This window comes from Eurosta solidaginis, chromosome 4 (genome assembly GCF_040869045.1).
Source record: "Eurosta solidaginis isolate ZX-2024a chromosome 4, ASM4086904v1, whole genome shotgun sequence".
NCBI classification, from domain to species: Eukaryota; Metazoa; Arthropoda; class Insecta; order Diptera; family Tephritidae; genus Eurosta; species Eurosta solidaginis.
In genome coordinates this window covers 125858079-125885663 of record NC_090322.1, presented here as the reverse complement: position 1 = coordinate 125885663, position 27585 = coordinate 125858079, and the positions used below count along the sequence as shown (strand labels likewise).

At 36.9% G+C, this 27585-nt stretch overlaps 1 protein-coding gene across 14 annotated transcripts in view; it reads left to right on the top strand.

Annotated features, from left to right (window-relative positions):
• Nep1 (Neprilysin 1) overlaps nucleotides 1–27585 on the top strand; it is a 168626-nt gene that overhangs the window by 49972 nt on the left and 91069 nt on the right. The window contains exon 1 of one of the 14 annotated variants that reach the window (XM_067782797.1): nucleotides 15067–15143. The exons of 10 other annotated variants lie outside the window; for them this stretch is intronic. The gene's annotated coding sequence lies outside the window, so the exon portion shown is untranslated. Of the gene's footprint in view, nucleotides 1–15066; nucleotides 15189–27585 lie in introns of those variants that run through there. 3 more of the 14 variants (XM_067782803.1, XM_067782799.1, XM_067782805.1) reach the window with 3 other exon arrangements.

Sequence of the window (27585 nt, the reverse complement as noted above, 5' to 3'; positions counted from 1 at the left end):
TCCATCCATAGAACTATGGCCTACTCTCTCTTAAAATACTCTTTAATACCTTCCATTTGATACAAATGTCATACAACCACATTCCAGGGTTACCCTAGGTTCATTTTCCTACATGGTGATTTTCCTTATTTTGTCTCCATTGCTCTCAAATGAGTATGTAATGTTCGGTTACACCCGAACTTAGCCTTCCTTACTTGTTTAACTAAAATTTGGTGAAATCCTTTTGCCAAATCAATAGTTGTAAAATATTGTGAACGTCCTAATTTATCTAAAAGATTTTCGATATTTGGGATTGGAAATTTATCATCTATTGTTATATTATTTAAAGCCTTATAATCTATAACAATTCGCCACTGTTGTTCCCCACTATTATCTATTTTTTTAGGTACAATCCATAAAGGTTACAATAGAATAGAATTACTCTCTTTTATTATTCCTTGACTCATCATCCAATCAATTTGTTTGCAAATTTCCTTCTCATGTACTTGTGGATATCTGTATAATTTTGAATTTATAGGTTTATCTACTGTTGTTCGAATTTCATGTTCAATTAAATTTGTATTAGTTAAAGATTGTCCTTCTATATAAATTAATTCTTTAAATAATGTCAAAATATTTTTTAAAGCTTTTTGTTCTTCATTATTTAAGTCTTTAAATATACAATCAATAACTTTTTTATCTACATTACAAACTTCTAATTGGTGAATTTCATTATACAAATATGGACAGGATTGTAAAAAATTTATTATGTTACCATTTATAGTAACCGTCTCATTTTTCATATCTATTATTGCTTTCATTGGTTATAAAATATTTTGTCCTATTATTGCATCAAATTTGTTTTCTTTAAAATCGGTTAATTTCCACGACATTGTTCCTTTTTTCATTAAACTCTTTTGGTAACTCAGTTATAATTTCATATCTAATAATAGTTGAACTATTAATAGAAGAAAAACAAATACTTTTATTAAGAAGAACTCTCTTGTATTCAGGTAATCTTTCTTTATTTAAAAGTGATGTTGTTGAACCTGTATCTGTTAATACTCTTAATTTATTATTGTTTATTGTTAATTCTATTATTGGTAATGATTTTCTGAGGCTGTTAGAAAAAAAATTTTTTAATAGAAAATGCTTGTTGATAAAGAGTATGATAAGACTCTTTCATTCCGAAGTTTTCAATTAACACTTTTTTAGTGGCTTCCCAAATTGGGTTAGGCCCTAAAATCCTGATTGTATTGAGAGCTAAGCCTTGAATTTTATTTAGAATTACTTTATGATAAATATAATCTTTCATTTGCTGTTCCGTATTACATATAGATAGCACTGATTCAACTTCCCTAATAAATGAAGTAAATGCATAATTACCGTCACCTCTGAATTCTTTAATGTGCTGGGCATCCTTGAGGATATCTTGAAAAGTTAATTGTAAAGTCATTTTTATATTTTTGACTATGATTTGATTGTAGATCGATTTCTTTTGCAATGGCTTTTGTTTGATGGGTGTAGTATATTGAATTTCTTCTTTTTTTTTGGTTCTCCTAGTCTGCGTTTAGGTTTTCAAATTGTGCTATAAAATTTTCTTTTTGATTGGAGATAAAATTTGCTATAAAATGTTCTTTTTGATTGTAGCTTTAAAATTTATAATCTGCTTTTAGGCGTTTTTATATCGTTTTTTTAAAAACGGCTTTTGCTGAGGAATTGAACAGAATTCTGGTGCGTGGCAGAAGAATTTAACAGCATTCTTGTTTTGGCATTGCATGTTGCTGTGCTGATGGTGAACTTTTTTGCTGAATGCTAAGGAGGTAGGTCGCTCCAACTTAGGGCTGTCGGTCTCCGTAAAATATGTGCGAGAACGTACTCTCATTACATTTTTGTTGGCTGTTTAGGTTGATTGCTCGCATTCTGCATTCTGTAACTCTGTCACCATCAAAAAAAAAACATTAAAAAAATATAACAATACAATAATACAGACAATCAGCAATCAGTTATTCGTTATTCAGTAGATTTGTGAGTTCCCCTCCATTCCCCTCCATACCCCACCCCCTCGGAAAACAAAAAACCTTAAATCTTTTATGCTATGAAAATATGTGGTCTTTGTAATGTAAATGTGCTGTCAAACTGTGTGGTGCAACCACTAGAGCGCTGTGTAGTGTATTACACAATTTCGATATGAAATCGCGTTGATAGGCGATTAGAGCATTGAATAGCGCGCAAAGGCATAGATAGATACAAAACGTATGAATATTCGTTTGTATTCTCCTCGTACATTGCAGATGTAAAAGAAACCGTAAAGCCAAGCAAACGAAATTTAACATTAAAAACAATTACAAGCATTAAACGCACTGTGTTTTAGTACAATTAAATAAGTTCTTTACTCAACCCGTAGACTGCGCCAAATAAATTTGTAGATATATTTTTATATTTATTTATTAAAGCTATTCTTTTCAAGAATATTTCTTACAATGCAAATTTTTGATAGATAAAATGAAAATCTAAAATCATTTTTTCTATGAATATAAGAAAACATTTCTCATACAAAGTTATTTAAAGTTTATAGTATTAATTAACTTAAAAATTACAACTAAAATTAATCATAATATAACTCGCGCATATGGCTATGCGAGAGGCTATAAACTACAGATACACACGCGACGTATATTTGGTAGCCAAGTAGAAAATTGTAGCAGAAGAAACGTCTAGACGTTAGCAGAAGGTTGGAAATAAGCGGAATTTCACTAAATTCGTTACAGTATGCAAGGACGATATATTCAAGTGTGATAAGGTAACCTCACTGCTGCCATACCAAAATCTTTATCTATAATAATATATATTTTGAAAGCCGTTTTTTCTGGACCGCAAAGCTCGAGAACGGCTGAACCGATTGAGATGAAATTTTGAGCATAGATTTGGTGGTGGCTCGACATGGTTATAGGCTAAAAAAATTGCAAAGATTTAGAAATGTTTTTGATATATCGACCAAAATTTGGATCAGGGTAACCCTAAAATGTGGTCATGTGATATGGTTGTGATATGGATGGTCTGAAGGTTTAATGTGGCCATATAAATCGTTCCCGAGATGGTCGGGCTAGCACCTTAATGGTGCTGTGTTACCGGAGCGTACCGGATCTGTATCCAGCAAAGGACCATCACATCGATAACACTCCCCAAAGCCTTCGGGGAGTAACCTTATCGCTACAACAACAACAACAACAACGAGGGTTTTAATGCAGAGTTGATATCATTTCAATATCCAACTTAGTGGACCAGGATAACTCTATAATGTGTTCATACGATATGGGTATCAAACCATAGGCATTGACGAGGATATTGATGCAAGGTAGTTTTAATTTTGCTACCTCACTTGGTTTGGGGAGATATTGAAAATTTGGACCAGGGTAACCTCAGAAAGCTTATATACATATATTATGGGTATCAAAGAAGGTGTTAGTTACACTATTTATAACTCAAGAACGGATGAACCGATTTGGCTGAAAATTGGTGGAGAAGTAGCTTAGAACCAGGAGACGTTTTGGCTAGGGCCTTGAGATCAAAACGTGGACCTGGGTAATCCTGGATGTGTTTGTACAATATGGGTATCAAATGGAAGCTGTTTATGAGTACTTTGATACGGGGTATTTTTCGTACCCCGGGTTGACTAAGGTCTCGAGATATAGGCCAAAACGTGGGCCCGGGTACCCTAGAATGTGTTTATAGAATATGGATAACAAATGAAAACTGTTGATGAGTGCTTTAGTAGAGGGTAATTTTCATACCCGGGCAGAGCAACATCAAAATTTTAGAAATAAGATTTTTCAATTAGAAGAAAATTTTTCTAAGCGGGGTCGCCCCTCGGCAGTGTTTGGCAAGCACTCCGGGTGTATTTCTGCCATGAAAAGCTGTCAGTGAAAACTCATCTGCTTTGCATATGCCGTTCGGAGTCGGCATAAAACATGTAGGTCCCGTCCGGCCAATTTGTAGGGAAAATCAAGAGGAGCACGACGCAAATTGGAAGAGAAGCTCGGCCTTAGATCTCTTCGGAGGTTATCGCGCCTTTCATTTATTTTTTTTTTATTTAATTTTCATACCCCTGGGTGACTAGGGTCTCGAGATATAGGACAATACGTGGGCTCGTGTACGCCTAGACAGTGTTTATACAATATAAATATCAAATGAAAGCTGTTGGTGAGTACTTTAGTACAGGGTAGTTTTCATGTTTATTGGTGACTAGAGTCTCGAGATATAGGCCAAAACGTAACTCTAGAATGTGTTTATACAATATGGATAACAAATAAAAGCTGTTGATTTGTGCTTTAGTACCGGGTAATTTTCATACCTATTTGTGACTAGGGTCTCGATATATAGACCAAAACGTGGATCAGGGTAACACTAGGATGTGTTTTTACATTACGGGTATCAAATTGACGCTGTTGATGTGTGCTTCAGTACAGGGTATTTTTTATACTTGCTGAGAGCTTTGAAGTAATTTTTATTGTGATATTCGATTAATCGCTTCAACCCGGCAAAACTGATAAATATGCATGCGAAGCCGAAATATTGGATGTGCCTGAAATTTGGTATATAAATTTGCCTATATTAGTATTTACGATCCTTTTTTCCAGGAAGTAGAACAGATACGGACTGGGACTGGGATTAGGACTAGGACTGGGACTGAGACTCGGTTTGGGACTGGGACTGGAACAAAATGCATACTGCAATTAGGGATAAAGAAGAATGAGAAGAACTTGAGAGAAGAGAAAAGAGGGAAGGAGAAAGAGACTGAGAAAGAGATAGAGTGAGATGAAGATAGAGATAGATGAAGCGAAAAATACGGAGGGAGGAGTGAATAAAAGGATTAAGAAAAAGTGAAGAGGGGGCGGAAGGGCAGAGTTAGACGTCAAAAGCTTATTAAAATGTATGCAAATAGACCAAATTTAGGGCAGAACAATGTCTGCCGGGTCTGCTAGTTATTTTTAAAATCAAAGCTCAGTATGAAAAATTATGAAACTGTGAACTAAAAACCAAATATGCAAATTTAAATTATTGATTCAAATAATTGTTTCGGGGCTTTCAATAATGTTTCTAAATGGGCGATTATGGATGGTCTTAATTACATTAAAGTACATCCCGCCTTAATCAGATGGATTGGCTGCATGGTAAATTGCAGGAAGATTACATCACAATGGGGATTGTACGAGGCCACGAAAACAGTGGACAGGGGCACGCCGCAGGGAGGGGTGCTATCACCTCTGCTGTGGACGCTGGTCATCAACCAACTGCTCAGGCGATTCGATTTGGGACCCGTAATACTTACGGCTTACGCAGATGACGTTGCAATTGTAATAAGTGGAGAGTGCCTTCCAACGATTAGCTCTTTGATGGATCGGGCGCTTCGGGATATTCATACCTGGGCATCAAATGTCGGGTTGAAAGTCATCGCGGAGAAGACGGATATGGTCTTGTTTACAAAGGGGTATAAGGTCCCAATAGAATCAGGCCTAAGTTAGGAGGGGTGAACTTACAGGAGAAACCTTGCACAAAATATCTAGGAATCATCCTAGACAGTAAGCTGTCATGGAAGCTCAACGTGGAGGAGAGGGTGAAGAAGGCCTCAACTGCACTCTATGAATATAAAAGAATGCTGGGATGTACGTGGGGCTTATCGCCCCCTCTTTCTCATTGGGTTTTTACAGCGATTGTAAGCCCTATTTTATACTATAGAGTTCTTGTTTGGTGGAAAGCCACACAAAAAACAACATACCTCAAAAAATTTAAGAGGGTATGCAGACTATCGATGCTTAGCATTACGGGAGCCCTGAAAACAACCCCGAAGGCTGCACTGTATGCCATTCTGCACATTCCACCTGTAGAGCTGGTAGCAAAGAACATAGCATTAACAACTGCAACCAGGATCGGTGCCTCGGGCCAGCTTTAGCGCCGACCGTATGGCCATAGTAGTATAGCGTCATCAATCACAAGACGAACATACTACCTGATTTCCTATCTGCGCTTCGAGGTAGAGCCACAATAGAGGTGGCCGGTTGGCGCAATGGTGCGCAAATGGCGGACGAAGGGATACATGTGTACACAGATGGTTCCAAGGTAGTGGAAGGAGTAGGGTCTGCGGTATACTGTGCTGACCCGGAAATAAGCAGATCCTACAGGCTGCCGGATTACTGTAGCGTTTTCAAAGCGGAAATATTAGCCGTAACCAAAGCAGTAGGAACCCTGGAAGAGAATTGCTTAAGCTGCAACCGTGTTAACTTTTAAATTGACAGTCAAGCAGCAATTAAGGCAATAATCTCGCATAGCACATCATCTAAATGCGTGTCAGAGTGTAAGCAGTCTCTGGAGAGAATCGGAACAGGGAGAAGCATACCTCTATATTGGGTCCCAGGGCATATGGGAATGAAAAAACGGACGAACTAGCTAAAAAGGGCGCATCCCTTGAAGCTTGCGTCCCAAATAGACTGGGCGATATTAAGCAAAGGCTAGATGTGTACATGATCGACCAAGCGGGAAAGGCGTGGGTTCAAGCGCGGGGCTGCAAAATGACGAAGATTATGTGTAGGTCTTACAACCTTAGACTAAAAAAGTTGCTTCTATCGTTAAAAAGAGAGGACTGTAGACTCATGACGGGTATTCTGACTGGACACTGTCTTCTGGCGTCACGTGCCTTTAAGTTAGGCTTGGTCAGTGATATCAGATGTAGGAAGTGCGGGTTGGAGGAGGAAACGATCGAGCACGTTCTGTGCTCTTGCCAGGCTAAGGCTCCAGCTATTAGGGTGATACAGCTGTCAGATCTAGAAGCAGCAAGTGGTTTAAGTTCTAGGAAGCTTCTAGTATTTGCCAAGAGGGCGGAGTTGTTTTATAACATAGGTCCTGGTTTTTGATAGGGTTTTCAGTTTGGTCCTTAAAACAAACTACTGGTAACATTACGGACTCAATCAGTCTATGTGAGGTCCTCATGGACCGGCCAGTTCAACCTTAACTAATGGTAATGTAAGCGTGAGATGTAAGTGTAAGCGCTAGCATTGTCTCTGTTAGTGGTATGCTATATGGGGGATACGTGTTGAATGTGAATATAGGAATAATGTGTCATATTGGTATATGTACTGTATGGAGTACTAGAGAATTTATAAGCGCAGGCTTATTGTATGGTATTGCTATGCTGTACGGAGTAATAAAGAATGAGAGCGTGACTATAGTCACTACACTGTAGCGTAATGTGGGAGCAAGTTACGTGGTAGTGTGATACGAGCGAAATCACACAGCACCTCAAGGCAAAAACAGCATCTACATATCTATGGTCACAAACCATAATCGCCTTAGTCGATATAGAATGATTCATAAAATTAATAATGGATAACGGTCCATATTTGAACCAATAATTTCGAATGATATTTGTGTATATTTGACTTTTTATTCGAGATTTGAAGCATTTGTTACAGCCCTTTCGATGGCGTGACTTTCAACTTAGGCTGTTAGGACTCGTGACCACAGATATATGTACGTATATTACAGTCTCGTTCCATATACACAATTTTTCTGCATGCAACTGCTAGATATGTATACATGCAAATACTTGATTTTTATTACTGATGCAAGCACGTGGCTAGGTATTCAGGTTTAAGGATTTTGTTGGTTGTTAGATTATTGTACATTATTTGGTTGGTTTTATATGAAGTAATGAAGTGCAAACAAAGGAAAAAATATGTTTAAAAATGAATTAACAGCCTTATTATTAATTTTGACGCTATCGTGCCCAAGCGATCGTTGTTCGTCTGTTTGTAGCGCGATTAGTTATACGACAGGCAAAACGATAACAGCTGACTCTTACGTTATCTCTATCACAAACAGCTGCTGTTAAAGCGAAAACGCAGTGCCAGAAGCAAAGGACGAAAACAAAGTGTCTCGTTTGCAAAATAAAATGATGCTGTAAATTAAATTTTTAAAATCAAATCGAATTAAATAAAAATCACAAAAATAAAGCAACATAGAACAGAATAAAATAGAATGAAGTAAAATAAGATAAAAAAATAAAATAAAATAAAATGAAATAATAAATAATAAAATAAAATTAAATCGACTTTTAATCGATCAGCTATCCATTGTTATGGAAAAGTTATGGACTATCGATACGCTATCAATTTGTTATCGGATCTTATCCGAGTGTTATCGAAAAGTTATAGATTTGCTATCAAAAAGTTGTCGATTATTTTACGTAAATCTATCGATATATTATAAAAGGATATCGATTTGTTTAAGAAAACTAATGGAATTATTATCGGAGTGTCACAAATTTTTTTATCGAAGTGTTATGAGAAAAGTATCGATTTGTTATCGAAAAATTTTCAATTTCTGATCGGAGTGTTACCACCGATTTGTTATGATACATTTACATATCAAACTTTAATAAAAAATCGATGACAAATATGCACCCCTTCCATGACATGCCGATAAGAAACTAGAGCTTACGATTTCTTCTCGAGCACAAGCAAGATTTGTGAGATCCGAGAAATCGAGAACTCGACTTGTCGCGAGATTCTCGTGTCTCGAAGTACTCGTAAATCTCGCGAGCTTCTCCACATTCTTACTTAATCGTTGTGTGCACAGTATTTATACACTTGGTTTTTTTTACTTGTGACCGTTTTATTTTTTAAAATATTGCTTAAATGACATTTAACTCAAAACATATTTATTATACATATAATTTTGTTCGCAATATTTAATTTTTCAACGAGATAACAAGAACACGGCTTCTCGCGATCATCGCTACTTTCAATTCAGTCGCTACATTGGCAATATTCTATACATTTCGGGGTTTTTTACTTGTGCGGACATTTTGGCTTGTATTCCAGAAGAAATCGTAAGCTCTATATAAACAGCCAATGAATCAATTAAGTTGAATATCGAAAAGCTCGCGAGCCTTACGAGTAATTCGAGATTCGAGAATCTCGCTAGCCTTACGAGTAATTCCATATTCGAGAATCTCGCGAGCCTTGCGAGTAATTCCAGATTCGAGAATCTCGCGAGAAATCTCTTGTCGAACATGTTCGAGAAATCGTAAGCTCTATAAGAAACCAATGAGAAGCCGATAACTCCCTAGCTGATTACAAACCGATAAATTGATAAATCTACCATCGACTAGATTTTCACAATGCGCCGAATTTTGGAAAAACTCCGCGAAAAAGATTTGACACGCATCACCTCTTCATCAATTTAAAGGCTGACTTCGACAGAACGAAAAGTAGCTGCCTATATCCTATTATGCATGAACTTGGTTTTCCCGCAAAACTTATACTGCTGTGCAAAAAGACGTTGAGCGACACCATCAGCTCAGTTAGAATTGCGATGAACCTCTCCGAGCCGTTCGAAACTAAACGAGGTTTCAGACAGGGTGACCCCCTGTAGAGCGATTTCTACAATTTAATGCTGGAGAAAATTATTCTGGCTGCAGAGCTTAACCGCTCTGGAGCAATAGTCTTTAAGAGGGTTCAGTTACTGGTGACATTGATATCATCGGCGCGAATACCCGTGCTGAGTTCTGCTTACTCCAAACTGCAAAAAGAAGAGGAAAAGATGGGTTTGATGGTGAATGAGTACAAAACGAAGTACCTGCTGTCATTGAGCAAAGAGTCAGCGCATTTGCGCCTTGTAAACTATGTCACTGAGAGCCAGCGAAGAATCACTCTTGCCAATAAATACTGGACTAAGTTGGCAACTTAAAAGTCAAGTCCTCTCTCGGCAAACAAAAATCATGCTCTACAAGTCATGTCCTGCTATATGGTGCAGAAGTATGGACCATGACAACATCAGATGAAGCGGCTCTGGGAGTGTTCGAAGGAAAAAATCTTCGAAAGACTTACGGACCTCTACACGTTGGTAATGGCGGTACCTAAGAAGATTTAATGATGAGCTGTTCGAGCTTTACGCACACATCAACATATCCTAGTGTATTAAAGCACAGCGCCTACGCTGGCTAGGCCATGTTATTCGAATGAAAGATATGAAAATGATGAAAATATTTGACCTTGTAACCATTTGTAATTTAACGTTGTAATCATTTTATATGGGCATAACGTCAATTGACTTTATGGCCATTCGACATAAAAATCATGCATTCAACATGAAAATCATGCATTCATGCATCTCTTCTCTATAGGAAATCTTGTGGTCATTTCTTTTCGAGTTTGGACGTCTCGCAAAGAGTCGTTTCAGCGCGCCTGTTTTCACTTCTTAGCCAAAATTGATGCCTTAGTAATCTTATCCCATACTACAAAGTCAATGTTTTCTTATACATATGGGGACGTATCCGATGGCACTCATATAAGTCTGAGGATTTTGGTGGGAGGAGTGTAGGCTGCTGGAATCGTCTTGTAGTATTTTTTTATAGGGTTTTGTAGATATCATGTACAATCGGCGATTTTCACTTGAATTTTAACTCACACGTATATTGCCAGCCACTCTTATATTATGGCCATTTCTAGCAACAGTATGCAAAGGAGTTTCTTCATGGTTATCTTTTGATTTAACATCTGCCCTTAATACCATTAGAGTTCTTACCATTATTTTATCCAGAGCAAAATGTAAAGGAGTATGGAGTATGTTTATCTTTATCCTCTGCGTTAACTTTCTCCCCTGCTTTAATCAGAGCTTCTATCATCACTTTTCCTATTAGAATATTTATTCTCTCTCCACAGTCAAATTGAACAGCCGTATGCAAAGGAGTATTTCCATGTTCATCTTCTAATGGTTAGAAATTATAATACGTCAAACTTGAAGATTGCGGTACCTTCCAAAAACTGTGGCAGATTCGCTTTTGGTTGAGGTCATATATCCCTACTATCTGGGCGTTGACTCTGCTTGTGGTTCGTCCCGATTTCCATGTCAAAAAAGTCAGAAATTTTAAGCGGGAACAAAATTTCCAATAATTTTCAAACCAAAAAAGTAGAAAGATTGTTTTTAGTTGAGATGGCAGCACGAAATGTCATACTCTGTTCAATTGTCATTTAGTTAATATGGCGACCGACAACAACTGCCATGTAATTACCTTCTTTCTTATACCACGCTAATACCATATACTACGGCTACTCCAACACATTCTCTTGCACTCCATATAGTTCATACATGTATCTATAGTATGCTCACACGCCTACGTTTACACTTACACCTCACGCTTACGTTCAGGATTCCCCATTACTATGAGCAAAGATGTTTACACGTGAAAAAGTGTAGTTACGCGCAACTCGATGCTTTTTGAAGTTTTTACTCATAATCGTTTTCATAAGAAACGATCAAACTATATCAAAGGGACAAATTTGTTCCAAATATGCCAATATGGCAACCTGTTTACGTATATTAAGCTTCCATTACATATACTTACGGCTGAATTCTGTAATTCAGTCTCATCTCAAGTCTCTAAATTTGATATTTTCCTTTAGCGGCAATTTTTGTGACTTGAAATGATTTCTGTATTCAGTAAACGAAAGTCACAAAAACAATTCACCATATCAACGAAATTCACCAAAATGACAATTTACTCATACATTGAACAAATAATATAGCATTCCATTTTGTCAACATACGTTGGGTTGGGTGATATTGCGGCTGGGCTTTCTAAAACGCCGTTCACAATTTTTATAGAAAATCCCAAAGTGTGTCGGTTCGAATCTCAGCGGCGCAACATTAGAGTTCGATGTTTTTTTTAAGTATTTTCTTTTTTTTTAATTTTTTCTATGCTTATTTTAATTTGAGGAATAAAAAAAATATATTTAAAGCGTTTTTCGCAAATAATTTTCATACTTTTTCTGAAATTTTCACGTTTGTGATCTGCCCCGGTCCAGCTCACAAATTAGTGATTGCTTTTGTGAGGCTGGAGACGCGAGACAGCTTACAGAATGGCAAATTGTCTCAAAAGTGATTTTCACCCCAAATAGTCTCTAATAGTGACTAGAGACGGCTTACTGAATTCAGCTGTTAGCATAGACTTCACTTGAAATAGTTTGATTTGGCAACTTAGCTTTGACCATTTAAGGCCGAGCCACAATGAAGTTTTTCATATAGATGAGTTCAACGCAATCTTTTGCATGTCAGTAACATTAAATACAAAATTTCGCGAAGTACTGTTATAAGTCCTTTTGTCTTCTTTCCTCTGTGTCTTCCTTCTTTATTTGTTAAATACTATTCAATCTATAACCAGCCAAAGGTTATCATCACTACTGCTGTCTTTTAATATTTATTAACTACTTTTCTTTAGTTTTAAGATTTACATTTACATACATAAATATTTCACTATTGTCCGTTATATTTAATTTAATTTGATTAATCTAATTTATTATTATTATAAATGTTCAATTTTTATAGCTCATGCTATTCATGACTAGCACTGTTAAATAATTTGTCAAAATTGTTGTGCTAGGAACAAATTTTCAAATAAAGACTTACATACATACATACAAACATGCTTACATACTATTTTGTGTCGTATTAATTTGTCAAATTGCAGTTTTTAACGGTGAAAAATATTATAAAAGTACCAACGAGTGGGAAAAATAATTTCACTTGCAAATTGTGAAAGCACCCTTAGCCAAAGCAAATGTCGAATTCTTCTTCTTATGCTTTGCTTGCAAAAAAAGCTGGGAGTTGACTACTTTTCATGTCAGATGGCGCCAGTGTCGCCCGATCTGCCGTTCTCCATAAAAATACGCGCAATCTACTCATTTTGCAAAAAATTGCATTAAACGCATCTTTATGAAAAACTGCTTATGTGATGGAGCTTTTATAATTTACTTAGCACATACGAACTGCATTGTACTTAATTTTTCCCAAATTATAAAAATAATGCAAATAAACGTAAATGCCAACTTTTCCTAAAAAATAGCAAAAAAAGCATAAATGGTATCCAAAAATGTAGAAATAGAAATAGAACTTACGCAGAAAATGAAGTCAAGTATTGTATATCTAAGTACTGCGTAACTTACAGTACAGTACTTACATGCAAAGCTCATTAAACAGACCCCTAATAGCTCCGTCACATAAGCAGTTTTTCATATAGATGAGCTTAACACAAGCTTATGCATTATGAGTAGATTGCATGTATTTTTATGGAGAACGGTAGAATGAGCGACACTGGCGCCATCTGATACGGAAAAGTAGTCATCTCCCAAATTTTGTTCCAAGAAAATCATAAGGAGAAGAATTTGACATTTGCTTTGGCTAAGGGTGTTGGCACACTTTGCAAGTGAAATTATTTTTCCCACTGGTTGGTAAATTTTCTAATACTATGTTCAAACAGAAAAATAAATTGAGGTAATTTCGATTTAAATTGAGTGGTGTTCATACAACTGAATTTAGCTTACACAATAGTAATTTGATAGCTGGTTGGCTCATCTCTACAGTAACAACATATCTCTGTTGAGACTGTCAAAATGTGCTTGTTGGTCTTAGGTGAATGGAATGGAATGAAAACATAAAACTTTGAAATTTTTGTGTGTTGTAAGAAAATGTGTTCAATGTTTTGGTTTCATTTTGATTTTGCCATCTTCTTTTGACAGTCCCTACTCCAGTGAAATGAAAGGCATAAAATCAGCTGATGAAATGAGCCAACCATATAGTTCAGCCATGCGTAAGTGACGTTTAAATATACTCAATAAACACACTTTACAATGTTGCATTTGCAGGTTGAAACAATTTATTACGCAATTTTTTTTAAATTGGCAATTTATTATTACAATTTATTATATGACAAATTGCGTAATAAATTGCCCAACCAGTATAAATTGCCAATTTGGTGTGTGTTTGAACCTAGTATTAAATTGGCAGATTATTATTACAATTTATTATATGATAAATTGCGTAATAAATTGCCCAATTGGTATAAATTGCCAATTTGGTGTGTGTTTGTACCTAGTATAACATTTTTCGCAATTAAATTCGGCAATATAACAATTGATTACGACACAAAATATATTAGCAAGTTTTTTTGTTGTATGGGGAGAATGTTTATAACAATGCTTCGCGAAATTTTGTATGTGAATGGGCACGACGTAATAAACTTCAATTTCCAAGTCTGAAGTTCCTTCATATTTACAAACGCAACATCTTGGTTGATTGTGGCCATGTTATTGGAATGCATAAGCTTGTGTTAAACGCATCTATATGAAAAATGTCATTGTGTCACGGCCTTAAAGCGCCCATTACTGATACTTAGCACAGACTTGACTTGACTTGAGAACTGTCACTTACAGTTCTGTTAAATGAACATTGCATGTTACTGAAGCAACACTTTACTTGACTTAGAAGTCTGTTGAAATTTGATTTTCTATGTAAGTTCTAAGTGACGTTTACATTTTGAGATGCGATTTGTTTGTTTCCAATTCAATTTGACATTTTGTCATACAAATTGACATTTATGATTATGATGCCAGATTGTATGCGCTAAGTGGAGTATAATCGTGGCTAAGTTGCCAAGTTTACGCCAAGTCAAGTCAAGTCTATGCTAAGTATCAGTAATGGGCCCTTAAGTGTCAGTTCTCAGGTATATGCTTAATATGAGTTAAGGCTCCATTACTGATACTTAGCATAGACTTGACTTGGCTTGCGAACTGTCACTTACAGTTCTGTTAAATGAACATTGCATGTTACTGATTACTCAAAACTTAGCAACACTTAACTTGACTTAGAAGTCTGTTGAATTTTGATTTTCTATGTAAGTTCTAAGTGACGTTTACATTTTGAGATGCCGTTTGTTTGTTTCCATTTCATTTTGACATTTTGTCATACAAATTGACATTTATTTAAAAGTAAATTTCAACGCTGATTATGATGCCAGGTTGTATGCGCCAAGTGGAGTATAATCGTGGCTAAGTTGCCAAGTTTACGCCAAGTCAAGTCAAGTCTATGCTAAGTATCAGTAATGGGAGCTTTATGTTTTGTCATTGGCTGTTACTGTTGCTGCTTTTTGTGGCGGCAACTGTTATTTGACTAGCTCACGCGACTCAAAAAAGCTCTCACCATTTGATTTTAAAAGCTAAGGATATGCCATGCTAGCGCTCAGTCGCAACGTAGCGCCACACGAGTGCTGTAAACTAAAAAAAGAAGTTAAGTAAAATATGTAGTGAAATATAAGTGATAGCGTAACAGAAGTAAACATACCATACATACATAAATATATATTAAGCTTTATACATGTATGTATGTAGGTAAAAAAAATAACAACTTGTTTAAAAAAAGTTATACGATTACACCAAATCTATGAGGATGAAATAAATATTAAGATCTGTGCTGGCTTGTGATACATATTTCTAATTTACATATTTCAAAATCAGTTAACATTTCATTTATGCAGCAAAAATTTTGTTTAAATTTTAAAACGCCTGAAATTCCAAAGAGGTTACTTATAAAGTTCTGGCTTAGTTTGTGTTGTAGCTAACGAACGTTCATTTTTTATCATTCTTCAAAGCTTAACTAAGTGTATAACTATAAGTGCGACTTTGTACAGGGGGTATATATACACATATGTACATATATAAGGGGTATGTTTAAGTGCACGCGACCCGACAACTTCTAAGCAATAAAAATTGTTGTTTATTTGGTTTGCGGCTAAATTTAAACTTAACAATTTGTATGTGTGCGTTTGTGTGAGTTTTATTAAATTTCTATTTTAACGTTTTTGATGACCCAGGTTAGGTTCAACTGGCTGGTCCGTGAGAACCTCACATAGACTGAATGAATCCATAGAGTTACCAGAAGTTTGCACAACGACCAAACTGAACAAGTAAGGAAGGTTAAGTTCGAGTGTAACCGAACATTACATACTCATTTGAGAGCTATGGTAACAACATAAGTGAAAATAACCATGTAGGAAAATGAACCGAGGGTATCCCTGGAATGTGTTTGTATGACATGTGTATCAAATGAAAGGCATTAAAGAGTATTTTATGAGGGAGTGGGCCATAGTTCTATAGGTGGACGCCATTTGGGGATATCGCCATAAAGGTGGATCAGGGTTGACTCTAGAATGCGTTTGTACAATATGCATATCAAATTAAAGGTATTAATGAGGGTTTTAAAAGGGAGTGGTGGTAGTTGTATAGGTGGTCACCTTTTCGAGATATCGCCATAAAGGTGGACTAGGGGTGACTCTAGAATGCGTTTGTACAATATGGATATCAAATTAAAGGTATTAATGAGGGTTTTAAAAGGGAGTGGTGGTAGTTGTATAGGTTGTCGCCTTTTCGAGATATCCCTATAAAGGTGGTGACTCTAGAATGCGTTTGTACAATATGGATATCAAATTAAAGGTGTTAATGGGTATTTTAAAAGGGCTTGAGGCTTAGTTCTATAGGTGGACGCCTTTTCGAGATATCGCCATAAAGGTATAAATGGGGCTTTTAAAAGAGAGTGGTGGTAGTTGTATATGTGAAGGCGTTTTCAAGATATCGACCAACATGTGGACCAGGGTGACCCAGAACATCTTCTGTCGGGTACCACTAATTTATTTATATATGTAATACCACGAACAGTATTCCTGCCAAGATTTCAAGCGTTTTCTATTTCGCCCTGCAGAACTTTTTCATTTCCTTTTACTTAATATGGTAGGTGTCACACCCATTTTACAAAGTTTTTTTTTTAAGTTATATTTTGCGTCAATAAACCAATCCAATTACCATGTTTCATCCCTTTTTTCGTATTTGGTATAGAATTATGGTATATTTTTCATAAGTACGTGAACTGAGTTTAGTAAAGATATATCGATTTTTGCTCAAGTTATGGTGTTAACGGCCGAGCGGAAGGACAGACGGTCGACTGTGTATAAAAACTGGGCGTAGCTTCAACCGATTTCGCCCTTTTTCACAGAAATAAGTTATCATCCTAGAATCTAAGCCCCTACCAAATTTCACAAGGATTGGTAAATTTTTGTTCGACTTATGGCATTAAAAGTATCCTAGACAAATTAAATGAAAAGGACGGAGCCACGCCCATTTTGAAATTTTCTTTTATTTTTGTATTTTGTTGCACCATATCATTACTGGAGTCGAATGTTGACATAATTTACTTATATACTGTAAAGATATTAAATTGTTTGTTAAAATTTTTCCTTAAAAAAATTTTTTTTAAAGTGGGCGTAGTCGTTCTCCGATTTTGCTAATAGCATACATATAGTAATAGGAGTAACGTTCCTGCCAAATTTCATCATGATATCTTCAACGACTGCCAAATTACAGCTTGCAAAATTTTAAATTACCTTCTTTTAAAAGTGGGCGGTGCCACGCCCATTGTCCAAAATTTTACTAGTTTTCTATTCTGCGTCATAAGTTCAACTCACCTACCAAGTTTCATCGCTTTATCCGTCTTTGGTAATGAATTATCGCACTTTTTCGGTTTTTCGAAAATTTCGATATCGAAAAAGTGAGCGTGGTTATAGTCCGATATCGTTCATTTTAAATAGCGATCTGAGATGAGTGTTGAGGAACCTACGTACCAAATTTCATCAAGACACCTCAAAATTTACTCAAGTTATCGTGTTAACGGACGGACGGACGGACATGGCTCAATCAAATATTTTTTCGATCCTGATGATTTTGATATGTGGAAGTCTATATCTATCTCGATTCCTTTATACCTGTACAACCACCGTTATCCAATCAAAGTTAATATACTCTGTGAGCTCTGCTCAACTGAGTATAAAAACCCTATCAGACTCCCAGACCTATGCTATAAAATAACTCTGTTCTCTTGGCAAATACTAGAAGTTTCCTCGGACCTATGCTATTTGCGGGTTTTAAATCCGTTTGATGTACTACTCTTAATAGCTGGTGTCTTAGCTTTGTGAGTACAGGACACGCGCACAAAAGGTACTCGACCGTTTTCTCCCCCAACCCGCACTTCCTACATCTACTAGCACTGGCAAGGTCTTATTTAAAAACATGTGACACCAAAAGGCTTTGTCCAGTCAGAATACCCATCATGAGCCTACAGTTCAGTCTTTTTAAGTAACTTTGTTGTTCTAAGGTTGTAAGACCTGCACATTATCTTCGATACATTGCAGCCTGGATCTTCGCAGCACACAGCAGACCCTAAAAAAAAAAAAATGTGAGGCGCAATAACCTCCGAAGAGATTTTAGGCCGAGCTTTTCTTGCAATTTGCGTCGTGCTCCTTTCCTTCTACCAATTGGTGGGATCGGACCTACTTGTTTTTATACCGACTCCGAACGGCATCTGCAAGGCAGGTGAGTTTTCAATGAGAAGCTTTTCATGGCAGAAATACACTCGGAGTGCTTGCCAAACACTGCCGATGGCGACCACGCTTAGAAAAATTTTCTTCTAATTGAACTTGTTTCTAAAATGTTGATGTTGCTTTGCCCGCGGCGTGAACCCAGGATCTTCAGTGTGGTAGGCGGAGCACGCTACCATCACACCACGGTGGCGGCCAGACCCTAATCGTTCCATTACTTTGAAACCATCGGTATACACGTATTTCGCCTCGTCATTTGAGCGGCCTTGCGCCTAATGCGACTCTCTAAGAGACCCATCGAAGGGAAGGTAGGGAATATTTGATGACGCTATACTACTATGACCCTATGGTCTGCGCTGAAGCAGCCCTGAGACATTGAGCCTCGTTGCAGTTGTTAAAGCAATGTTCTTCGCCACCAGCTCTATAGGTGGAATTTGCAGAATGCCACAGCCTTCGAGGTTGTTTTCAGGGCTCCCGTTATGTTAAGCATTGATTGTCTAAATACCTCCTTTAATTCTTCGACGCCCTTCACCATAAGCACTCCATAGTATAGAACTGGTTTTACAATTGCTCCAAAAATACAATGAGAGAGAGAGAGAGGGCGATAGACCAGACATACATGATGAATTACCTGCGCTTAAAAATTAATTAATGGTTTTTTTAAACAACAAGACATAAACAATATCATAATATAAAAATTCAATAAAAAAGAACAAAAACTGAGTGTTAAAAATAAGAAGAATATAATCTCTGTTAATTAAGAATCAATAAATATTAAAGCTAAAGCAAAATATATAAATTTAAATAAACAAGTTTTAGGTAAGATTTATTTCCTAAAACAGCTTCACAGTGAACTGCATAAACAAATTCACTGCGCGTATATAGAAATGTATACCTAAGTACTAGGGTGGTCCTTATAAATGAGACAAATAATATTGTACGAGTAGTGCCTGTAAAGAATAAAGAATGTAAGACGAAGTCGAACATCACATAACCAGGTGTATGCCCTCACAAAATTTAATAAAGAGGTTGGTTGGTCGCTGCACCGGCCGGATACCAAAGATCAGAGCTCAAGTAGTGATTATCCTCGCCACAGCTCCTACAAATGCCTTTAAAAGGGATTCCCATTATTTCAGCATTTAGGCTAAGCTGTCAGTTTGATTGTGGCAGTGATCCAAGTGATTCCCTGTCCTATTTAGTAGGCCCTCTGTTCTCCTACTATCGTGATTCAGCCAGATTCGCTTGGCTATGTTTCAGGTGTTCGAGGAGTGCCAGTTGGAGACTACTAACACCTTTAATCTGCTATGTGTGTTTATTTTGATTGATGTAAGTTTCAACTGAAAGAAAAGACGCTGCCTACAGGGCTACGTTAAAAGCGAGCGCGACAAGAGGAGTGTGTGAACGCTATCGTAAGTTGAAAAGGGAAGCGAGACGCCTTTTCAGGAAGAAAAAAGCAGAAGCAGAAAGGCGTAAGTGCGAGGAGCTTGAGCTGCTAGCCACCAGGAATAAGGCCCGAAAATTTTACCAAAAAATACGGCGACAGACGGAAGGTTTTAAGACCGGGGCAAACTCCTGTAGGACCGAAAACGGCGACCTTGTAACTTATGTCCAGAGAGTGCTTAGATTATGGGGGGAACACTTCTCTGCTCTCCTAAATGGAGGCAGCAATTCACCGCGCAGAGATGAAGAACCCGATCCCGCAATCGATGACGATGGAATATATGGCCCCCCGCCCGATTATTTCGACGTTAGAATAGCAATAACCGGATTGAAAAACAACAAGGCCGTGGGCGCTATTGCATTGCCTGCGGAGCTATTCAAGTACGGCTGCGAGGAGTTGGTAAGGCGCATGCAGCAGCTTCTTAGCAAAATATGGGCGGACGAGTGCATGACCGACGGTTGGAATCTAAGTGTTCTTTGCCCAGTCCACAAGAAGGGGGATAATGCAAAATGCACCAACTCTCGTGGAATCAGCCTTGCTAATATCACATATAAGGTCCTTTCAAGTGTATTGTGCGAAATATTGAAGCCCACCGTGAACCGGCTGATTGGATCTTATCAGTGCGGCTTCAGACCTGGTAAATCTACCATCGACCAGATTTTCACAATGCGCCAAATCTTGGAAAAAACCCGTGAAAAGAGAATCGACACACATCACCTCTTCGTCGACTTTAAAGACGCCTTCGACAGCACGAAAAGGTGCTGGCTATACGCCGCTATGTCTGAATTTGGTTTCCCCGCAAAACTTATACGGCTGTGCAAAATGACGTTGAGCAACACCATCAGCTCAGTCAGAATTGGGAAGGACCTCTCCGAGCCGTTCGAAACTAAACGAGGTTTCAGACAGGGTAACCCCCTATCCTGCGATTTCTTTAATTTGATGCCGGAGAAAATGATACTAGCTGCAGAACTTAACCGCACTGGAACAATATACTATAAAAGCGTGCAATTACTGGCATATGCTGATGACATTGATATCATCGGCCTAAACACCCGCGCTGCTAGTTCTGCTTACTCCAAACTGTAAAAAGAAGCGGTAAAGATGGGTTTGATGGTGAATGAGGACAAAACGAAGTACCTGCTGTCATCCAGCAAAGAGTCAGCGCATACGCGCCTTGGCAACCACGCTACTGTTGGCAGCCATAATTTCGAAATAGTAAATGACTTCGTTTATTTGGGAACCAGCATCAACACTAGCAACAACATCAGCACTGAAATACAGCGAAGAATCAATCTTGCCAATAAATGCTACTTTGGACTAGGTAGGCAATTTAAAAGTAAAGTCCTCTCTCGGAAAACGAAAATCATACTCTACAAGTCACTTATCGCACCCATCCTGCTATATGGCGCAGAAGCATGGACCATGACAACAGCATATTAAGTGGCTTTGGGAGTGTTCGAGAGAAAAGTTCTTCGAAAGATTTATGGACCTCTACGCGTTGGCGATGGCGAGTATCGAAGAATATTTAATGATGAGCTGTACGAGCTATACGTAGACATCAACATAGTCCAGCGAATTAAAACGCAGCGGCTGCGCTGGCTAGGCCATGTTATGCGAATGAAAGATGATGATCCGGCCAAGAAAGTGTTTCTATCGGAACCCACCTATGGAAGCAGAGGTAGAGGGCGGCCCCCACTCCGTTGGAAGGACCAGGTGGAAAACGATTTAAAGTCCCTTGGTGTGACCAATTGGCGCCGGTTGGCGGAGTGAAACGGCCATAACCTTTTAGACGGTTAAGCGCCAATTAAGTAAGTAAGTAAGTAACTGGTGTGGAGTGAAATTGCGACCTTCCTTTGCTCACCGTTGCCCTTCCTGTCTCCTCTTGAGGGGAATTCACCATTATGACACCTATCAAAACATTAGAGAGGGCAGTCGAAACTGTGTATATTTTCTTCTTGTAAGTAAACAGTCTCACCTTCTTTTTACTAGGGTTTATGTTAAGGCCGCTTTTGGCTGCGCAGACGTAAGACGTTTGAGGAACCCCTTCTAGTACTTATTTCTCTTTAAGTCGAAATAAGGTGGAATTAAAGGATAAATGTCACGAACGTTTAATAATATGAAAGCTGAAATGTGAGTTCATGTTTCAAACATTTTTTTTTTTTTTCAATTAGAAAAAGCTTGTCTAAGCGAAGTCGCCTCTAGTAAGTAATTTGGCAAGCGCTGCATGAAAAGCTTCTCAGTGAAAATGAATCTGCCTTACAGAGAAAAATTAAAAGAAGCAAGGCGTAAATTGAGGGTGTAACAAAGGGGGTGTAACATAGAAACATTCATAAAACACTGCTCTTTCCAAATTACCAAAAAGGTCTGAGGCACGCGAATTTAATTTTTTTTTAATTTTCGTACTTTGCACTACTATATCACCATAAATATATAGCACATTTTGTTAAGGTTTGTTCTTAAAAAGTATTTTTTAAAAATTGGTGGTAGTCGTCAACCAATTTTTATATATGTAGCTTTCAAAATTTTAACATGATTTGAAGATCCTTTGAATTATGGGTTGAAAAACTTTTAATTCTACTTAATGTGGATGGTACCACGCCCATTATTGGAAACTGTACTTAATTTTTACTATGCGTCACAAGATCAATACACTCGCCCGGTTTTATAAGATTTGAAATCTTTGCGTTTTTCCAAGTTTCGAATATCGAAAAAGTAGGTATGGTTATTGGATCAAGATATGCAAGTGTACCAAATTTGATTATTCAAATTTTTGTTCAAGTTATCATGTTAACCGACGGACGAAGAGGCAAACCGACTTGTCTGAATCAAAATCTTTTTCGATGCGGATAATTTCAATATAAGACACTCTAAGAATGTACAAAGATGTTACAAACAATAAAATCCTTAAAAGAACACAATTTCAATATAAACCTAAGCACGCGCTTTGTTATTGTAGATACGCTTTTGCTCATGTTTGCTCTGGCTCTTTATTCCCACCAAAACAGCGGTGTATACATCTATTCGAGCACTTGCATGCACCAAAATAAACACAAAATTCAATAAATAAATTTTAATTCATATGTAGGTGACATGTTTGCCTTGAGTTATATCCGCCATATAGGATACCACTTACAAAGACTAATCTTATGCTTACGCTTACACGTACATCTTACGCTTATATTCAGGACTCCCCCATACCTGGAGCAAAGATGTTTACACATCAAACAATTTGCTCATCCTCTCAGAATAAGCTTTAAATTTAGGGGTGGACTTTTGCTACTTTTTTTCGACCCAGTCTAATGTACATAAATACATATGTATCTTTCTGCTTCAGTTTATTATAGCCTATCTTACTTCGCATTATTCAATGACGAAGCCTCAGGTGGAGTTTAGCGATCTGTTTTTTTTCATTTCGGGCTCGATGTCACTCTTAAACTGGTCAGTTAATTGCCAAGACTTCTTGACCAAACAAACAACAGCAGTGAGACAAGAAGATAATATGAAAGAACTAAATAATACAACAAAAGGCAAAGAAACGTATAAATGCACATAAAGTAGCCGGTCTTTTGTATGAATTTCAAACAAGTTCTAAAATGTTCACGCACATAGTAACGTAGGTGATTACGTTTTTATACTCAGTTTGCAGAGCTCACAGAATATATTAACTTTGATTGGATAACGGTTGCACAGGTATAAAGGAATCGAGATAGATATAGACTTCCATATATCAAAATCATCAGTTCGAAAAAAAATTTGATTGAGCCTTGTCCGTCCGTTAACACAATAACTTGAGTAAATTTTGAGGTATCTTGATGAAATTTGGTATGCAGGTTCCTGGGCACTCATCTCAGATTGCTATTTAAAATGAGCGATATCGGACTATAACCACGCCCACTTTTTCGATATCGAAAATTTCGAAAAATCGAAAAAGTGCGATAATTCATTACCAAAGACGGATAAAGCGATGAAACTTGGTGGGCGTGGCACCGCCCACTTTTAAAAGAAGGTAATTTAAGAGTTTTGCAAGCTGTAATTTAGCAGTCGTTGAAGATATCATTAAGAAATTTGGCAGGAACGTTACTGCTATTATTATATGTATGCTTAATAAAAATTAGCAAAATCGGAGAACGACCACGCACTCTTAAAAAATATAATATTTTTTAAAGTCAAATTTTAACAAAAAATTTAATATCTTTACAGTATATAAGTAAATTATGTCAACATTCAACTCCAGTAATCATATGGTGCAACAAAATATAAAAATAAAAGAAAATTTCAAAATGGGCGTGGCTCCGCCCTTTTTCATTTAATTTGTCTAGGATACTTTTAATGCCATAAGTCGAACAAAAATTTACCAATCCTTGTGAAATTTGGTAGATGCTTAGAATCTAGGACGATAACTGTTTTCTGTGAAAATGGGAGAAATCGGTTGAAGCCACGCCCAGTTTTTATACACAGTCGACCGTCTGTCCTTCCGCTCGCCCGTTAGCACGAGAACTTGAGCAAAAATCGATATATTCTTACTAAACTTAGTTCACGTACTTATCTGAACTCACTTTGTATTGGTATAAAAAATGGCCGAAATCCGACTATGACCACGCCCAATTTTCGATATCGAAAATTGCGAAAATTGAAAAAAATGCCATAATTCTATACCAAATACGAAAAAAGGAATGAAGCATGGTAATTTGATCGGTTTATTGACGCAAAATTTAACTTTAGAAAAAACTTTGTAAAATGGGTGTGACACTTACCATATTAAGTAGAAGAAAATGAAAAAGTTCTGCAGGGCGAAATCAAAAGCCCTTGGAATCTTGGCAGGAATACTGTTCGTGGTATTACATATATAAATAAATTAGCGGTACCCGACAGATGACGTTCTGGGTCACCCTGGTCCACATTTTGGTCGATATCTCGAAAACGCCTTCACATATACAACTACCACCATTCCCTTTTAAAACCCTCATTAATACCTTTAATTTGATACCCATATCGTACAAACACATTATAGAGTCACCCCTGGTCCACCTTTTTGGCGATATCTCGAAAAGCCCCACTCTTTAGTACCTTCCATACATATGGGTGTTTCCATGCAGCCGTATGCGACGTCGATACGCTTTTGGAGTAATATAAATCTCACATAAAACTAGTTTTTGGGAAAATAAAAACACAGTTACGTTGCAATTAAAAAGAAGTATGTTTGGAAAAAAAAAAAGGGCGGCCTGAAAACTTTGGTGTCTAAAATATCCGTTCAAAATGAGGTTATAACGTGCGCGACAAAAGCGGAAGTGCTTATATTGCGCACATACATATATGCGAAAATCTGCGAATCAAGCCAGTTCTTTTTTCTCTGAAAATTCGTAACCTAAGCTGAATAATGCACCTTTACAATCCTTTCATATTTGAAGAGAAATTATCTCTGGATATTTTTATATAAAAAAAAAACTAAATAACGTACGCGAAAATTTTTCTCGTATATAAGTAATAAAATGTATTTTGTTTGAAATTTACACTTTAATTAGGAAACAAAATAAAAATATATTCTTATTAAAAAAAACTATATGACAATGAAAATAAAATCTAATTCATAACATATTTGTTGATATAAATTCGTTATATATTTACATAAACAATTTTTGTTGTTATATCGGCCTACTGATTTTAAGATCGCGGGTTCGAATCGAGCTCAAGGCCTAACAATAATTTTTTATCATTATTATTGTTATGATAAATTTTTTCTTAATTGAAAAAATTTTTAAATTAGAATAGAAGAAAGAAAAAATTTTAGACAACTGCCAAAGCTCGTTGTATAGATCCATTTCGGGAACTGCTAAATTCCTTCATCGGCAACGTTTAGGCGCCGCTGCTATAACCATTCAGCCACCACAGCGGTTTTTTGTTTTGTCTTCATTAATCCTACTTCTATTCTGGTTCGTGCCAATTGATATTCACACCACTGCGACATCTGTTGCAGAATAGCTGTGAAAATTGGACTTGTTTGTTGGCAATGCTGCCATAGTGTCATATTTTATTAACACTTGTTTTCCCCGTGCTCTGGGATGTATTAACAATTTTTGTTGTTATATCGGCCTACTGATTTTAAGATCGCGGGTTCGAATCGAGCTCAAGGCCTAACAATAATTTTTTATCATTATTATTGTTATGATAAATTTTTTCTTAATTGAAAAAATTTTTAAATTAGAATAGAAGAAAGAAAAAATTTTAGACAACTGCCAAAGCTCGTTGTATAGATCCATTTCGGGAACTGCTAAATTCCTTCATCGGCAACGTTTAGGCGCCGCTGCTATAACCATTCAGCCACCACAGCGGTTTTTTGTTTTGTCTTCATTAATCCTACTTCTATTCTGGTTCGTGCCAATTGATATTCACACCATAAATAAATTTTTCTAATTTAAAAATTTTTTCAATTAAGAAAAAATTTATCATAACAATAATACTGATAAAAAATTATTGTTAGGCCTTGAGCTCGATTCGAACCCGCGATCTTAAAATCAGTAGGCCGATATAACAACAAAAATTGTTAATACATCCCAGAGCACGGGGAAAACAAGTGTTAATAAAATATGACACTATGGCAGCATTGCCAACAAACAAGTCCAATTTTCACAGCTATTCTGCAACAGATGTCGCAGTGGTGTGAATATCAATTGGCACGAACCAGAATAGAAGTAGGATTAATGAAGACAAAACAAAAAACCGCTGTGGTGGCTGAATGGTTATAGCAGCGGCGCCTAAACGCCAATTAAGAAAAAATTTATCATAACAATAATAATGATAAAAAATTATTGTTAGGCCTTGAGCTCGATTCGAACCCGCGATCTTAAAATCAGTAGGCCGATATAACAACAAAAATTGTTAATACATCCCAGAGCACGGGGAAAACAAGTGTTAATAAAATATGACACTATGGCAGCATTGCCAACAAACAAGTCCAATTTTCACAGCTATTCTGCAACAGATGTCGCAGTGGTGTGAATATCAATTGGCACGAACCAGAATAGAAGTAGGATTAATGAAGACAAAACAAAAAACCGCTGTGGTGGCTGAATGGTTATAGCAGCGGCGCCTAAACGTTGCCGATGAAGGAATTTAGCAGTTCCCGAAATGGATCTATACAACGAGCTTTGGCAGTTGTCTAAAATTTTTTCTTTCTTCTATTCTAATTTAAAAATTTTTTCAATTAAGAAAAAATTTATCATAACAATAATAATGATAAAAAATTATTGTTAGGCCTTGAGCTCGATTCGAACCCGCGATCTTAAAATCAGTAGGCCGATATAACAACAAAAATTGTTAATACATCCCAGAGCACGGGGAAAACAAGTGTTAATAAAATATGACACTATGGCAGCATTGCCAACAAACAAGTCCAATTTTCACAGCTATTCTGCAACAGATGTCGCAGTGGTGTGAATATCAATTGGCACGAACCAGAATAGAAGTAGGATTAATGAAGACAAAACAAAAAACCGCTGTGGTGGCTGAATGGTTATAGCAGCGGCGCCTAAACGTTGCCGATGAAGGAATTTAACAGTTCCCGAAATGGATCTATACAACGAGCTTTGGCAGTTGTCTAAAATTTTTTCTTTCTTCTATTCTAATTTAAAAATTTTTTCAATTAAGAAAAAATTTATCATAACAATAATAATGATAAAAAATTATTGTTAGGCCTTGAGCTCGATTCGAACCCGCGATCTTAAAATCAGTAGGCCGATATAACAACAAAAATTGTTAATACATCCCAGAGCACGGGGAAAACAAGTGTTAATAAAATATGACACTATGGCAGCATTGCCAACAAACAAGTCCAATTTTCACAGCTATTCTGCAACAGATGTCGCAGTGGTGTGAATATCAATTGGCACGAACCAGAATAGAAGTAGGATTA